Genomic DNA, 18,528 nt, shown 5'->3' with positions numbered 1-18,528 from the left:
CTGATGAAAATTTCCAGAAACTTTCTGGAAATTTTCCCTGTGTTACGGTCCGATGTTACGGTCCGTAACACAAGGTACGGTCCGTAACACGAAGGGACGGACCGTATCTTGGGACCGTATCTTGATGAAAATTTCCAGTGAGGTTCTGGAAATTTCGTCTGTGTTACGGTACACTGTTACGGTCCGTAACACGAGTTACGGTCCGTAACTCGTCACCGTAACGCAAGCAATTTTCCAGCGAACAGGCTTCAGTCAAATGGGCATAACTCTTTGCACATATATCCATTTAATCCCCATAATATACCGTTGGAAAGCTTGTTAATAGGGCTACAACTTTCACCAAGGAAGTTCTTCCAGATTCACAACGGATCAAGGAGTTATCGCTGCCCGAAATAGGCCTGTCAACCCACTAGAACCTTAATGATATGAGCTTAAACTTAGTTCCAAGATGCGGGGTGTTACACTCCATAAGGGGGATTGTGGGGGAAAACTTTCATAATCTCTATCGCCGTCGAATCTAATCTCTTCTTAGTGATTCGAACTCTCTTTCTTTTGAAAGCTTGTGCGTTACTTATGGCCGCATATCAGAATTAAGCTCAACTAAACTCCATAAATCCCCTCAATTAGATTATATCTCGTATTAGCATAAAAGAGTCAATCAAATGAAATAATCTCATGAGCTAATGTATATGATCTTCTACTATAATTAGTAGAGATTCATTACCTCATTAGAATCAGTAAAATAAGGTTCAGTCCCCCTTATTTGTACTTTTTTTTTTCTTCGGTATAACGGAGAGCAACATCAATTTAGAACTAAAAAAAAGGTAAAGGAGCCTATATGTAATAACTTGGATCTTTGGGGGCTAAAGTGAAATTATCCTGTTCATTTTTGTATTAGATAATACTGCTCAAATGCTGACCAAATATACTAAAAATAATTTAAAAAAAAAAACATAGTGATAAAGAACTTTCCACATGTATTATTAACAAAAATTAACACAAAGCCACATAGAGAGATAGAAAAAAAAAATGGTGCCTAATGCTACAACACCAATCATTAATGGAGGCATAAGGTTCTCAGAATTTCATAATTCAGCTGTTAGAAAGTAAGTTTTATTAAGCTATTATTTATTAAAAAAAAAAAACTTGTTTTTGATGTATTAGATGTTTTATTGGTCTGAATTTTTGTGAGTGCTTTGTGTTTTTGCTTATTATTTGTATAATGATATGTTTTCAGTGTTGGATTTTTGTCTATTAGAGCAATTTTCAGTCTTCAAATACTTAAAAGATTTAGTCTTGGCTGGAAATTTGTGAGTTGTTTGTGTTTTTGCTTATTATTTGTTTTCAGTGTTGTATTTTTTGTCTAGTAGAGCAATTTCAGTCTTTAAAGTGTTCAAGAAAAGTGTTTGGAGGTTGGAAAAGAGAGATAAAAGAATTGAGGAAAAAAAAAGATAAAGAATTGGGGTAGGAAGAATTCATAACTTTCCTAAAAATGTCATTTTTGTGTGTGAAATTCTAAAAAGATTTAGTCTTGATTGGTTATTCAAAATCAATCTTGGTTGGAATTTACTATGGAATTTTTATGGGTGTTTTGTGTTTTTGCTTATTATTGCTTTAGTGATATGTTTCCTCTGTTATCTTTTTGTCTATTAGAGCAATTTCAGCCTTCAAAGTTCTAAAAAGATTTAGTCTTGGTTGGAAACTTGTGTGTGGATTTTACTGATATCTTTTTGTCTATTAGAGCTATTTTCAGTCTTTAAATTGTTGAAAAAGAGTGTTTGGAGGTTGGGAAAGAGAGATATAAGAATTGGGCTTGCAAGAATTCGAAATTTTCCTAAAGATTTTATTTTTAGAAATTGTCTTGGTGTGTAAAGTTCTAAAAAGATTTTTTCAGTCTTGGTTGGAAATTTTTTGTTGTTTTGTGTTTTTGATGTGTTTTCACTCTTATCTTTTTGTCTATTTGAGCTATTTTCAGTCTTTAAATTGTTCGCGAGTGTTTGGAGGTTGGAAAAGAGACTAAAGAATTCAAATTTTTCCTAAAGATTTCATCTTTACAAATTGTCTCAGTGTGTAAAATTCAAAAAAGATTTAGTCTTGATTGGTTATTCAAAATCAATCTTGTTTTTCGATGTATGAGAAGTAGTATTTGCCTGAAGCTTTGTGGGTGGTTTGCATTTTTGCTTATTATTTCTTTAACGACGAGTTTGCACTGCTAAAAACCTTATACCAACTAATAGATATCACCTATATGAAATTGGCCCTATCTTTAGCCAAATCTGCATAGTTCTTCCATAGTAACTTTTCCTAAAAATGAAACGTTAATATGTAATAACTAACTTTTGTTTTTCTTTTAGTTCTTTTCTGGCAATGGTAGTATTTTGCTATGAAAAAATCGTAGAACTCTTTCTAGGGTAGTATTTCATTTCTATTATTCAGCATTCCATTCAAAATCTATGTCGCTTGGGCTCTTCAAAAAAGCCGTTAGTTGCGTGTTGGAACTTGGATCCTCCAAAGTGCATTTTTTATATATATTTACTGTTATCTTTTTGTCTATTAGAGCTATTTTCAGTCTTTAAATTGTTGAATAAGAGTGTTTGGAGGTTGGAAATGAGAGATATAAGAATTGGGGTAGGAAGAATTCAAAATATTCCAAAGGTTTTACTTTTACAAATTGGCTTGGTATATAAAATTCTAAAAAAGATTTAGTCTTAGTTGGAAATTTGTGATGATATGGGCCTAGTTATTCACTTTAACTTGTGTGTATGTGTACGAAATATTTTAGTTAATAGTAGTAATTTCTTGGACGCTCTTTGTGATGCAGGCCCTGTATTTTGCTTTATGAACTCTATCTATATGTTTTTTAAATTTCAGTCATCGCATGGAAATTTTCTGATGATGCCAGGCCCAGTGATACATCATCTTAACAGAAAAGAATTCGATTTCCAGAATATCATCATATGTATATCCAGCTTCCTCAAAGAGCTCGTTTGCCTTCAATTTCTTCCTTATGATCCAGGATGCATTCTTAGGCTGAACTTCCCATATTGGTTTCCTCTTTATGTAGTATATATGTATCCATTGGATCCATAACTTGTCCTTTTTGTGGCAAAGTTTTCAGTAATGCTTGCTAATAATAGCTGCCTTGTTCCAAATGTCAATACCCACTATATTCAGCCCCCTAGCAGTTTGTGGCCAAGAGATTTTGTGCCAGGCAAGAGGGGCCTTCTTTGTGTTTTCTGTATTCCCAGCCCATAGAAACTTGCTGCACACAACCTCAATCATATGTATTATCTCTTTGCTAGAACAAAGATTGTGCCCAAAAAGTTTGAAAGGCAAACAATACACTCTTTATCAATTGCATTCTTCCAGCATAAGATAGACGTCTAGCTGTCCGTGATATCACCCTTCCTAGCATTTTCTCCATAAAGATTGGCATTGAGGAACTGTCAATCTCTTAGTGTTGAAAGGGACTCCTAAGTACCTTACAGGCAATTCTCCTTTCTCAAAACCCAAGTAGTGCAGAATTGGCTCTTGTAGAGCTAAGTTAACTCCACAGAAGAAAACAGAGCTTCTGCCCTTGTTCACATGAAGGCGAGGGGCTTGAGAAAACCGCATAAAACAATCATAAAGGACCTTTACTGAAATAGCATCACCCGTACAGAATAATAGTAGGTCATCTGCAAAGCCTAGTTGTATAGTATGCATCTTTTCACACCCAGGCTGATAGTAAAAATCAGGTATATTTTGCAAAATCTACAAGCTCCTTGTTAAATATATTCCATAATTAACAAAGACAAAAAGGAATGGTGATGATGAATCCCCTTGTCTTAATCCTTTCTTAGCTTCAAAAGGTTAAGTTGGAAAACCATTATTGATAATGGAATGAATATGAGACACTTTGAATGCATTTCATTATCCATTTTACAAATCTTTCAGGAAAAAGTACTCTATATTTTTACAACATATAAATCTATGATAAGGTCAAAATACTCTTAGAAAAGCAATAGGTCCAAATCGACGGACTAACAGGACTCAAACTTATTCACAAGCGTTAGATATCACTTACATGGATCTTTTTCTTTCCGTTGTGCCTTATCTTTAGCCAAATCTTCATATTTCTTCTATAGTAACTGTCCCTAAAAATGATAAGGGAAACTGGGAAAGAGCTTGTTACATTCTCGTCAGGACTCAATTGATGCTGGTAATAATATACATATCTTTTACTGATTATAAATTTAAAAAAAAAAAAAAAAGAGGGGGGGGGGGGGGGGGGGGGGGAGCAAAACACTTTTTGGTGTAGTATAGTCTTTCTGCTATTCAGCAGTCCACTCTAATTTATTCTGATAGAAATGGCGAACGTTAAAATCACATTACTGTTTTTCCGTTAGAATCTCTACATAATGTCAATTATTCTCTCAATTCTACTTATTGTGTTGGGCAATGCTAATTCTCTATCACCTCTTAAGTCAACTAATTACAATATTCAAGCTCAAAAAAGGTTTGTCTCTTGATCCAACTAAACATCCAGATCCTCCGATGCCATATTATACTTTTACTATTCACCATCGCGGTATATTTGAAAAGTCAAACTGCAAGGATCACGACTTTGTCGCTTGAAAGTAGACTTGCTCGATGTCATGCTAGAGCGATTTATTTAGCTTCGGTTCTTGAATTCCAAAATGGTGTACAAGGAGGTGAGATGCGTGAGCTCGTCCAACATCAACAGATACACACTTCATAAATGATGAGTATGTTGCATCTTCTACAACATCAAAACCATTTCAAAAAGTTGTATACTCGAGTTTTATAGAGGTTGACCTTGATTATAGCTCTTATTGGCCTCACATGATCCACATTACCACCAAAGTAAATAAATTCCAGTGTCTATTATCAAGTACTTTTTGATCATTTGGGTGCCTATCAAAAAAGATGCAACACTCATGTTTATTAAGTGTGTATCTGTTGATTTTGGGACCGGTTCGTGCATCTCACCTCCTTGTGCACCATTTAGGGATTCGAGAACCGAAGCTAAATAATTTGCTCTAGCATGACATCAGGCGAGTCTATTTTCAAGCAACGAGTTGTAGTCCTTGAATTTTGATTTTTCAAATACATCACAATGGTAAACAGTGAAAGTATAAGATGTCATCGGAGGATCCTGAAGCTTATAACTTGGATCAACTATCAAGAGACATAATATATGTGGGGGGGGGGGGGGGGGGGGGGTGTAAGATTTTCCATTGCCCAACGCTACAAACAGAGTTGAGAAAATATTTTTGATGATATCAATGTGCATACTTGGGTATAAAAGAAAACATTATTGTTCAAATACAAAAACTACGAGTTAGTTACCGTGTGGGTTTAGAAAATAATCAGCGCCAAACGGATTTAAAATTATCAATATGTATACTTCGTTGCTTTTTCTTTAATTTCTTAATTGGTTGTTGGAACAATTAGAAAAAGATTAACAACGCATGTCAATTAGATGAGTCTTTCCTTATCAATAATCTTGTTTTCTATTGCGAAAAGGTTAATATTTGTAAAAGTTACAACATTTTGTATGTGGAAAATTTTAAATAAAAAACGAAGATTGATTTTAATCATTTTTTTTACATAATTATCTGGTATTTTAACTGTTTTGATAAAACAAAAAGGAGGTCACACTTATTCGCATTCGAATGTTTGCTCATTTGTCTGTAATATAAGCATTTATCATTTAATAAGAGCAAAATAAATTATTGTTTTGATTTGTGGGTGGGTAGTCGGGTATAAGATATGTGTCTTTTTTAATTTCATTTTATTGTGAGGTCCATGTCTACATTGCATAAAACATTAATTTATTTTGCCATGTCATATTATTTGATGACAAACTTGGCTTAGAGATTTTATAAGAGAAAAGCCTTAAGTTGAGTGTTTTATTGATACAAAATAAAGTTAAAGAAATTTGCTACGTACGTAATTCCTCATAGTTAAGTGACCTTTTCAGATATTTATTCTAATATCATGCTAAGAATAGTTAAAGATTTTTGCAAGCAGATGTCATTTGTTATCGGTTAAAGCATTGGACATAAATCTACTTCAGATAGACGTGGCTGACTTGCTTGAGTCTTTGATGGCCCAAAATTTGGTTTAGACGACCTTTCCTACCTGTGGACGAAATTCATTTTTTTTGTAATCTTATAAACTTTTAGTTTCATATCAATTCACCAACCAGTAATAGACATTTATTATCAATATTATCCAAATACTATCATTTTCTTGAGTCGAGGGTCTATCGGAAACCTCTCTACCTCTCAAAATAGGAGTAAATTAAAGTTTGCGTATACCCTCTCCTTGTTAGACCCCACTTATAGGACTACACTAATATTATTATTAATATTTAATTATCATGAAAGTATTTTTGCACTTGCTAAACTTATATAAGTAAATTGATCGATTACCATTGTCCTTCAAAATAAAACAAGGAAAAGATGCCAACTTTTTTCAACAGATTACTAGGAGTGAAAAAAATATATAGAAAAGAATATATTGAAGTGTCGTGGCTGACTTGGTTCTTTGAGTCTTTGAGGGCCCAATTTTTTGTTTAGACGTTTATTTTGCATGGAAAGGTCACACTCAAGGGGTGTAATGTATGCACTCTACTTTGACGCAAAGTATTAATTGGTTGATTTTATCGCTCGAACTCATTCTGCTAGTAAAAGGAGAATTTTTTACGAACAATTTCGATGGAATCGGTCAAAAAAACCGACGAGCCAAATTCCAATGAATTTTCAACAAGACACCTGTCAGAATTTTTTTTTTTTTTTTTCTTACTTGAACTTGCTCCAAGGCTCCCCTTCTAGCCCTTACCGGCCAATTTTCAAAAAAAATATATTTTTCGTGAAGATTAAACTTGTGTCATAGCTAACATACTAAATAAATCTAAATATTGCATTAAAAAACACACACACACACAGAATTTGGCAGTGTGGAAATATTCTACCGTGCTTGACCCAAGTCAACTGCTGTCCATTTGCATAAGTCAATTTGTAAATGACACCACAATTGCCAAATCAAATAACTCAATAAATTCCATGGTCCTGCTGATGAAGGCAATGCATTCCAAAACAAAATATTTCACTCACAAAATGAGCAGCTCCATCATTCTTTACTTAGAGCCCGTTTGGATTGGCTTATAAGTTGCTTATAAACTGTTTTTAGCTTTTTTAAGTGTTTAGCTGGCCAGCTTAAAGTCATTTTGTGCTTAAAATAAGCTCAAAAAAATAATTGGACCCATTTGACTTAGCTTATCTAAAGCAGCTCTTATAAGTCAAAAAATTACCCCAACTTATTTTTTTTTAGCTTATAAGCTGCAAACAGCTTATAGGCATAAGTCCATCCAAACAAGCTCTTAGTACTACCATTTTTCATACTTTTCAGCTTTTCTCTAAGATGCAACGCGCTTCAGAGTGACATCGATTGCTTGAAATCGATCAGACCCTTTAAATTACTTGGGTTCTACATGGAAATTCGATAATCAGACAGAAGGTCTCATATGCAATTTTACAGGAGTACAATGCTTTCATATTGATGAGACCAGAGTTTTACACCTTAGTCTTCCAGACATGGGACTAAAGGGTAAGTTTCCACGAGGCCTTCAAAATTGCTCTTCTGTAACTTCTCTTGATCTTTCAAGCAACAAGCTATATGGATCCATCCCTTCGGATATATCAAATTATCAGGCGAGATCCCAACCGACATTGCAAATTGCTCTTTTCTTAATAACATCAAATTAGACAACAATAAACTAGAAGGTCCAATCCCACCTTAAACTGGCTTGTTAGATCGACTTAAGATGTTTAATGTTGCCAACAACATGTTGACAGGGCCAGTGCCAAATTTTATTAATGCCACTATTCCAGCTGAAAGTTATGCAAATAATCCAGGACTTTGTGGTGGTCTTCTGCCAGTATGTCGTCACAAACACGTAGAGAACCGTCATACTATGTTTATTAGTGGTTTTGTGATGGGCTGGTCTCTTTTCACTTTACTTGGTATGTATCTTTTTTCCTTCGGTTTACTTTGCGTAAAAAAGATGCTTCTATTGATAAAGAAGAGAACAAAGGGAACGGTGATTGATGGAAGTGAATGGCCTGGAGGAGAAGTAAACAACGGCCCGAAGGTAAACATTTTCCTGACTTTCAACCGTCTTTTTCCTTCTTTAACTACGCCCCGAAAAATAAAGTAGTCCATCTGTTTCAGTTTATGTGACAGTATTTCCTTCTTAATTCATTCAAAAAAGAATGGCAGATGGTAGCTTTCTAAATTTTGAAACAATTTAACTTCTCATTTGTTATACTCTAGTGACAACTTGTATAGCCACACAAGTGTTATGCCCCGTTTAACATCATAAGTTTTAAAAATCTTCTCAGACTACGTCACATAAGTTGCGACAGACGGGGTACTGCTTAATCAAAATTGTGGTTGTAGAGGAGAAAAATAATGTGCTAATTGTAGCTATGTTCATTTCCTCAGATTTTAAAGCTAGAGAAGATTGTTACAAGAATGAGTTTTATGGAACTATCAAAAGTGACTTCGAATTTCAGCCAAGACAATGAAATCGGGAATGGAATGCTGGGGAAAGTTGCCATAAAGAGGCTCCGAGAATTTGAAGGAAGAGTTTGTTTCCGAGATTACAACTCTGGGTAGTCTGAGGCATCCGAATTTAGTCCCTCTAATCGGCTTTTTTTCTGAAAGGGACGAGCGACTTCTTGCTTACAAGTACATGCCAAATGGAAACTTACATGAGTGGTTGCACTCAACCAACGACAAGACAAGACTCTTGGATTTTCCTCTAAGGGTTAAAATTGTTGCTGGCGTCGCGAAAGCCTTGGCTTGGCTTCATGATGGTGGAAAATTTCATGTTGTACATGGTAACATAAGCACACCATGCATCTTGCTCGATGAAAATTTCGATCCCAAGTTATCCAATTTTTTGGAGGCAACACTTGCAAAAACAAGTGCCATAGATTCGAACTTGAGTCTATTGCCAATAGTCGAGTCTTTAGACTTTACAAGTTACAAGAAAGATGTCTATCGATTTGGGGTTGTGCATATCGAGCTTTTAACAAGGAAGGAATCTTACCAATTGAGCTATTCGAGTCTAAACTTTTCCAGCAGCTCTTTTGCCAGTCCTCTTGATGTGGATAAACTATTGTTAGGCCAAGGATTTGATGCTAAGGCAATTCAACTACTTGAACTTGCAAGTAACTGCATGAAATTCATTCCTGATCAAAGGCCAACAACGCAACAAGTGTATCAGACTCTTGTGGCGATTGCTCGAGTGGATGACCAAATTGGGGACCTTGAAATACAGCTGCATGAGGACTAGAAGCGGGGACAGAGCCACCGTCATAGGTACTGTAGTTTTGGCTCAAACCCTTGTATTTGTGTTAAAAACCATTTAATATGTATAAATAGTCTATCCAGAACCGACTAAGCAAAAAGGATTGTGGTCCAGACTCAAACTAAAAATCATGGACCTGCCTCTAGTTAGAAGCTACTACTTTAGAATCCTGTTTTCTATGGTTTATTCTTCCTTTAGCAAGAGGTGTATTCCTAAATTGATGTTTTCTATAATGCAATATCTGATAAACCTAGCTATAATTTCTTTAGCACAACACATGAATTAGAAAATAGCATCATAGCAAATTGAAACTGAATAACAAGAAAAGATAAGGACACCTGTCATAGTCAACCAGCTTCCACAACACTTATATAATTTGTTAAGAATAAAAAAGTAATGAATAAGATAATTGGAGATAGTAAACAGGAGAAAAAAAACATATGGTAACAACATGTCAAATATCCTCTGAAGCAAATACAAAAGCTACAATTAGATCGCAGAGCAATAACAAATCTTGTATGGTTTCACATCCAGTGTCCCGTATTCGTATTGGGGCTTCAATTAATCCAGATTCACGCTAGGAACTCCCACATTTGGGGGTAAAGTGCTCCCTAACAAATTCAGCTCTGAGATGTAGAGAACACCACATTTTAAGGGTGAATATTCTTTACCAACGCAATTTGAGGCGGACATAATGTCCATGTGTCTACCGCGATTTTTTTCCGTGAAAGGATCAACAATTAGCTTCCACAAAATGCCCTTTAAAACAATAACATCAGCAGAGCTATTACAAAATTTCGCACTCCCTGTATTTTATTTCGTCAACCTTTATAAAGTTTTTGTAAACGACAAGGAAATTCCACTACACCCTAGTGTGGAATTTTAGAAATGACATGATCGGTGGGGGTATTGTAGATACAGGAGCAACTACTAGCCGTTTTCCTCAAGATTTTTATATTGCATTCCGCTACGTATTCAGACAGGAAGTACAAGATATTCTTATGGATGCTCCATTTGGAGTTTTTGACACTTGCTATGAAACGGATCTGAGGGGTCCTGAATAAAAATTTCCCGTTGTAAAGTTAAACTTTGGCAGAGAAAACCCAAATAATTTGTTGTTACTGGCCCAAGATCGGGTCGTGGTGCACATTAGTGGGAAATACTGTCTGTCTTTTTTGAGACGGTGCCAATCCGTTGCAATTTTAAGAGCTAGTCAACTCCAAGGTGTAGGGTTAACTTTTGATACTTCAGCAAATACTTTGTCCTTTGACTTAGATGCATGTGATTGAGTAACTTTGCAAAATTTATATGTTGCAATCTAAAGTTGTACCTCAACTTGATAGTGAGTATTTGATGAAAGGATGCTTACAAATATTTCTATGCAAATTATCTCAATCATTTTCGGCTACTAGATTCTGGATAGTTTATTTATACATATTAAATGATTCTTTGACAAAAAATACAGGGTTCGAGCGAAAGCTATCCGTACCAATAATGGTGGCTCTGCTCTTGCTTCTAGTCCACATGCAATTGTATTTCAGCGTCCCCGGTTTGGTCATCCACTCGAGCAATCGCAGCAACAGTCTGATAAGCTTCTTGCATCTTTGGCCTTTGATCAGGAATGAATTTCATGCGGTTACTTGCAAGTTCAAGTAGCTGCATTATCATAGCATCAAATCCTTGGCCTAGCAGTAGTGTATCCACATCAAGAGGACTTGCAAAAGAGCTGCTGGAAAAATTTAGACTCGAACAGCTCAATTGGTAAGATTCCTTCCTTGTTAAAAGCTCGAGAAGCACAACCCCGAATCGATAGACGTTTTTCTTGTAAGTTGTAAAGTCTAAAGACTCGACCGTTGGTGATAGACTCAAGTTAGAACCTTTGTCATTTGGTTTTGCTAGTGTTGCATCCCAAAAATTGGATATCTTGGGATCCAAGATTTGCATCGAGCAAGATACATTGTGTGCTTATGTTACTATGCACAACATGACCATAATGAAGCCAAGCCAGGGCTTTCGCGACGCCAGTGGCAATTTTAACCCTTAGAGGAAAGTCCAAGAGTCTTGCCTTGTCGTCGGTTGAATGTAACCACTCATGTAAGTTTCCATTAGGCATGTATTTGTAAACTAGAAGTCGCTTGTCCCTCTCATAACAAAAGCCGATTATAGGCACTAAATTCTGATGCCTCAAACTACCCAGAGTTGTGATCTCGGAAACAAATTCTTCCTCCAAATCCTCTGAAACCTGGAGCCTCTTTATGGCAACTGTCCAGCCATTTCCGAGCAGTGCTTTGTACACTTTTCCCAGCATCCCATTCCCAATTTCTTTGTCTTGGCTGAAATTCGAAGTCGCTTTTGATAGTTCCATAAAACTCGTTCTTGTAACAATCTTCTCCAGCTGTAAAATCTGTGGAAAAGAAATATTTACCATTAGCACGTTATTTTTGTTCTATGTAACCACAGTTTGATTATGTAGTACTCTATGTGTTTCAATTTATGTGACATAATTTGACTGCGGTTAGAGTTTAAGAAAGAAATACTAAGTTTTTTTTTTAAACTTGTGGCTTAAACGTGGAATGACACTTGTGTGGCTACAAAACTTCACATTAAGGGTAAAATGAAAGCTTTAAGTTAAATAGTTTCCATATTAGAAAGTTGCTGCCCGCCATTCTTTTCTTTTTTACGGGCTAACGAAGAAATGCTGTCACATAAACTAGAACAGACGGAGTACTATGTTGTTAAAAAAAAAAAAAAAAAAAACAGTTGTAAAACAGCAAAATGTTTACCTTCGGGTCGTTGTTTACTTGTTCTCTTTCAGGCCATTCACTTGCATCAATCACCATTGCTTTTGTTCTCTTCTTGATCAACAGAAGTATCTTCTTTACACCACGTAAACCGAAGAAAAAAAGATATATACCTAGTAAAGTGAAAAGCGACCAACCTGTCACAAAACCACAAACAAACAGAATACGACTGTTTGATACACGTTCTATAACACATGCTTCTAGAGGACCTCCACAAAGTCCTGGATTATTTACATAAGATGCAGCTGAAACATCAGCATCCGTAAAATTTGGAACTTGCCCTGTCAACATGTTGTTGGCAACACTAAATGACTTAAGTTGCTGTAACGAGCCAATTTCAGGTGGAATTGGACCTTCTAGATTATAGTTATCTAATTTGAGGGTATTAAGAAAATTGCAATTTGCAATATTAGCTGGGATCGGGCCTGAGAATTGGTTGCTCGATAGATCAATAGTTACAGCGAATGTTATTAATTTGGATATATCGAAAGGGACGGTACCATTTAGCTTGTTGTTTGAAAGATCAAGAGTAATTAAAGAAGAGCAATTTTTTATGCCTCATGGAAACTCGCCGATTAGTCCCATGTCTGCTAGAGTCATTACAAAAAAAGGGGTAATTTGCAGAGGTTGAAAGTTGTAATTCGCGGGGGTTTTAGCCTCCACTAATTACTTAAAGAGGCTAAAGCCCGTACGAATTGCAACTTTCAACCTCCGCAAATTACCCCATTTTTTTGTAGTGATATAATGCTTATAACTCTGTTCTCATCATCATTCCAGCAATCCATTCCTCTAAATTTGCATATGAAACCTTGTCTGATTTTCGAAATTCGACCAAGAAGCCAAAATATTAAAAGGGTCTGCCAATGAGTCTTTTATCGATTTCAAGCAATAGATGTCACTCTGCAGCGCGTTGCATCTCAGAGATAAGCTGCAAAGTATGAAAAATGGTACTACTAAGTAAAAAATGTTGAAGCTGCACATTGTGTTAGTGTAAAATTTTCTTTCAGAAATATTGAGTTGTTTGGTTTTACAAGATGTGTAATCTACAAATGGTCAGTAGTTGACTTGGATCAATGGTAGAATGTTTCCAACCCGTTTTTTTCTCAACGTCTTAACTCCACAACTGCCAACTGTTTTTCTTCTTTTTACTTTTCTTGTATGCATTTATAATGCAATATTTTGATTTATGATTTATTTGGTATGTTTCGATATGATACAAATCATTCTTCGCAAAAAAATATTTTTCCCTGGGTGAACCTTGGAGCAAATAAAATTATCTCTGTGTGACTTATGAGTTACGGGTTCTGGCCGTGGAATTACATCAGGGTATTCTGTCTGCAATACCCCTTGGGTGCAGCCCATCGCTGACCCTACAAGGAAATTGTTGCTTTTTTTTTTTTTTTTTTTTGGAAATTGCTGCTTGAGAACATTTGTTAACCTAAAATGGGACCATCAAAGACTCAAAGAAGCAAGTCTGCCACGGCATCTTCTATTATTGCTTTGACTATTAGCTTCAGGTAGGTGCCAAATTAGACGTAGATGATCTGTTGAAAACATATCAACATATATGTACTTCCTCCGTCTCAAAAAGATTGTCTTAGTTTGATTTGCCACAAAATTTAAGAAACAAAGGAAGACTTTTGAAATATGTGATCCAAAACAAGTCTTAGATATTTGTATGGCTGTAAATCATCTCATAAAGTTAAATTGTTTCCTAATATAGAAAGGTGTCAATCTTTTTGGGACAGACTAAAGAAGAAAGGAAGATAAAAAAAAAAAATTGGGATGGAGCGAGTATAATTTCTGTAGCTTGCAATCATAAAGCAAAATTAAGTGTTTCGACCCTCGTATTCCAAACCCCTTCACATAAATTGGGACAGAGGGAGTACTACATGATTACTCCCTACGTCTCAAAATATTTGTCGTCCTTAATAAAAATACTTATCTCAAAACATTTGTCGTTTTATTTACCCAAGATAAAATTAAATAGTTTTTCTCATTTGACCCTTGTATTAATTACATCAATGGGCTGATTTTGTGAGTTCACATACCAACATTTAAGAGGTTTAATTATTAATGGAGTAAATATTTATTGAGGAGAAAGAACATGATGAAATATTTTAAGAGGGTAAAATAGTCAAAATGCTAGGCGTGTAAATGAATAATGCGGCAAATATTGAGAGACGGAGGGAGTAACTTCTTTAGCATTCAAGAATAGAGATAGAAATCGAATAAAATAAAACATATTCAATTTTATACTAAATTTTGATAAACCTTTAAGGTTGTTAAAATTTGAATTTTTTATAACTCATTCACATGCATCTAAGTCAAAGGCCAATGTGTTCTGTGAAGTATCAAAAGTTAATCCTACTGTTTGGAGTTGATTAGTTTCTATTACTGTGAAATCTTTATCCCATCCTTTAAAAGCTAGGCAATATTGATCACCAATAAGCGTTACAACTCGTTCTTGCGGGAGAAACAACATCGAGCCCGGATTTTTACTGTCAAAGTACAACTTCACAACAGGAAAGTACACCTCACCGCCGTCTAGGTCAGCCTGATAGCAAGTGTCAAAATCTCCCACTGGATTTTCAACGATCGGAATATCTCCTACTTTAGGTCTAAATATGTAACGAAATATGATGTAAAAATCTTCAGGGAAATGTGTAATGGTGGTCCTTGTATCCACAACAACTCCACCGTGCATCTTCTTACCAAATTGCCACCACGACGGTTTGACCGGGACTTCCTGTCGTTAACAAAATTTTTGTAAAGGTTGAAAAAGTGCAATTGAGGGTAATTGTAATTTGGTACTAACTTTGCCATTGTTGCATTTGGCCATGGGGCTTTATGGAAATTCAGGGTAGATGAAGTTTGTCACACCCCATTTTTGCGCCCCCGCGCTGTAACCGCACAGGTTTTTATTATTAAAGGGTTTTTCCATTTGAAGTAACGGTTTTGAAAAGGGATTATTTTAGTTACAGAGTCGCCACTTGGAATTGAGTTTTGCTGTTCCAAGCCACCTTATGAATCCCTAATCAAAAGGAAATGACTCTTTTATTATGGTCCGCGAAAACAGAAGACCGGGTAAGGAATTCTGTTGACCGGGGAGGAGATGTTAGGCATTCCCCGAGTCCCATGGTTCTAGCACGGTCGCTTTATCGACTTATACTTAGATTAAATTAATCCTTGAATATATTATGTATTTGAGCCTTGATTTGCTCGTACTTTTATTGTTGAACATTTATTGGTCTTAAACCGGATGCGTAACCGCATTCCGAATCTTTTAAGCGTCTCGAAGTAAGATGCATAACTGCATTCTTATTCGTAACAAAATTAATTATTAAAAAGAGTTCGGCCAAGGTACGTAACCGCATCCTTGAGTTATTAGGGTGTCTCGGAATAAGATGCGTAGCCGCATTCTTAGTCGAAACAAACATCTTAAAACGCGCCTAAAGCTCATCTAGCGTTAAATGCAATTATTTGTCTTTGAAATTCGAGACTTATTATTCGGTTATTATTAATTTTCACTCTTTTGACAACGGATTTTGAATAAATTCGCAATCCATCTCGCTCCCTTACAATTGGTTTTTCCGCTCTTTTCTTTTATTATTGACAACGAGATTTGAAATAATTCGCATCTCGTCTGATTCATCTCACAATTAATTAGTAAGTATGGCCTTAACCTTTAGTATTGGCCTGATTCTTTTGTTTAAGAAATATATTGAGCCATTATACGACCGAATAATTAAATTAACAAGACCTCCATTAATTACAACAAAGCAGAATATTCAAACAGAGAAGAGTATAAAGAAAACGACATTACCCCTAATTTTATCACTGTAACCGAGGCCTCCATTTTTTACATTTTTGTTTTCTTCCGAGACATCCCACCCGAGAATGAATATACAATATTAAAAGCAAGTAAAGAAAAACACACAAACAACTTAAACGAACCTACCGTTTGCCTACCCAATCCAATTTATATAATAAAAATACAAATTGATATAAGCACAAGCTCTTTAAATTTTAGCCTAACCGTCCGTTAACTGTCAAAATGAATCCAAATCCACCCCCTACTATTTCTTTAATTCTCATTAACTTTAATTAAATCCTCCTTAATCAATTTCGATAAAATGATAAACAACGTCGGCAATCATCCATCAATCAACTAGGATTAAGCACAAAAATCATCAACACAAAATCATGTCACCATAAAATAGCATGTTAACTAGAAAGAAATGAACGAACCAAGGAAGAATTGGACCTTAATTAGCTTTAATTCCACAAAATTATTCGACAGGACCCGAACCAAAGCTTTGAACGGAACTCGAACGGAACCTCAAACCGAAACCCCGACTCCTCTGTTTAGATCTGTCATGCTACTGGGTTTATGATTAATGGGTGTTTGATTGGGATGGGGAAATGGGTGGTTTAAGGTGTATGGAACAGAGGTATTAGAGAGAAAGAGTGTGGGCGTTGGGATTATTGGTGGTTTTCGATGGTTTATTTTTCTGGTGGTTGAGGGTGGTAATGAGATGGAGATGATGATGATTTTTGGTTGTTTGAGGGGTGGTAGGGGTGTCAAATGGGCGGGTTGGGCTGAAATTGGCCCAATCAAAATGGGCTGAGGTAATAAATGGGTTGGGCTAACATTGGCCCAAAAGTTACTTGGGCTGAAATGGGTTGGGCTGAATTGGGCTAAAAATGGGCTGGGCCATGACCTGCCCAACTTGACCCAGTTTTTTTGAAGGGTCTATTTTCTAGAAAAATATTTTTTGCGAAAAATATTTTTCTTGAAAATTATTTTCGCGGATTTTTCGTGAAAAATATTTTTGAGGAAAACATTTTCCGTGGTAAATATTTTCGAGAAAAACATTTTTCGTGAAAATATTTCCCTTCATATTAAACATACCACAAACTTGTAAGATACATGATACAAGAAACGTGTATACATAAAAAAAAAAAAAAAAAGTAAATCTCAAGCAATAAATCCAAATTTAAGTAAATCTTAAAAATGGGTTAGTATTGGGTTAAGATGGAGATCACTTTAAAATGAGCTATGTTGGGTTGGGCTAAAATCAGCCCAATATAAAATTATCTTGAGCCCAACCCATAAAATTTTGGGCGGGTTGGGCGGGCCATCACCTTTTGGGCCAAATTTGACACCCCTAAGGGGTGGTTATTGGCGGAAAACAGTGGAGGTGGTGGGGTGTTGAACGGTGGAGAAGGTGCGATGAAAGGTGGAGATGACGGTGGTGAATGGGTTGGAGGTTGGATGGAGTTGTTGGTTAATGGTGAGTGAAGAAAAGAAGAAGATGATAATGAGGATTTTTTTTTTTTCTGTTCACGTGTTTCTATTCTCCTCTTTTTTTTTTTTTTTTCATTTTTTCCTTTTTTTTAATTGTGTGAGCCCCACCCCTAACAATAATATTCCCTCAATTCACGTGAACCCCCTCCCCTTTTGTGATAAGGTTTGTTATCAAACTTTGTCATTTTTTGATGAGGTGGTACAATTCTGTTTGCTCATTTTTTTTTAATATAATAACTACTTTTAGATAACTGAAAAAACAATAATCTTAAAATAAATGACTGGCTAAGCAAAATTAAAACCTATAAAGCATATTTTTGTAATTTTCTTTCTTTAAAACACAAAACTTATACTTTAAAAATAGCGAATATTTTTTGTCTTTTTTTTTCATTTTCACAAACAGACCTGCTAAAAATGAAATAGTAGTTAAAATCCAAGACTAGACTAAAAAGAAAAATTAATCAATAAGACAATGAAAACATTCCGGGAGGATAAAAAATTATGTGTCTACAAAGTTCCTAAATCAAAACTGGGGAGGCAAAAAGAAAATAGTGTCGCGTTAAGTTGCGATGGTAAAAAATATCCACCTGGAATTTTCGTGTTTACTCTACGTCCAAGGCCAACAACCCCAGAATACGAACCACTAAATTGAAATACCCCACTATTTTGATTTTTTCCACATCCAGACATAATCCTCTTTGATTTATGGTCTAATGGAAAAGTAATCACCTCAGATGCCATGAAACCTATTGATCTAATTCCACTTTCATATGGCATGTCATAGCGACAATAGCACATTTATTCAATACATTCAAAATATGGTTCCTCAGTCATGCAACTCGAGTTTTCTTTAAGGCAATCAACGTTTTGGAATGTTTTCAATGTTGTATAATCGTATATAGGATGATATATTTGTTTGTAACATCGCACCATATTACATGGTCCACATTGCCACCAAACTAAATCTGTGCTAGTGTCTACTAGCAAGTACATTCTACTTCTTTCACTGCCAATCATAAAAGATGCAACAT

The 18,528-nt window shown here is 35.5% G+C and overlaps 1 long non-coding RNA gene and 2 pseudogenes across 1 annotated transcript; 2 read left to right on the top strand and 1 right to left on the bottom strand.

Moving 5' to 3' along the window:
• Nucleotides 1-943: 943 nt before the first annotated feature.
• On the top strand, nucleotides 944-3,360 carry LOC132602034 (uncharacterized). Its single transcript, XR_009567580.1, has 2 exons — nucleotides 944-1,106; nucleotides 2,872-3,360. It is a non-coding gene; the product is annotated as an uncharacterized LOC132602034 (long non-coding RNA).
• A 1,759-nt stretch (nucleotides 3,361-5,119) lies between these two features.
• LOC132602731 (probably inactive leucine-rich repeat receptor-like protein kinase At5g48380) lies at nucleotides 5,120-10,338 on the top strand (annotated as a pseudogene).
• A 281-nt stretch (nucleotides 10,339-10,619) lies between these two features.
• On the bottom strand, nucleotides 10,620-17,882 carry LOC132602853 (probably inactive leucine-rich repeat receptor-like protein kinase At5g48380; annotated as a pseudogene).
• Between the last annotated feature and the right edge of the window lie 646 nt (nucleotides 17,883-18,528).

Source organism: Lycium barbarum, chromosome 7 (assembly GCF_019175385.1).
Source record: "Lycium barbarum isolate Lr01 chromosome 7, ASM1917538v2, whole genome shotgun sequence".
NCBI lineage: Eukaryota > Viridiplantae > Streptophyta > Magnoliopsida > Solanales > Solanaceae > Lycium > Lycium barbarum.
The sequence above is the reverse complement of the archived record's forward strand: the minus strand, read 5'-3'. Positions and strand labels throughout refer to the sequence as shown.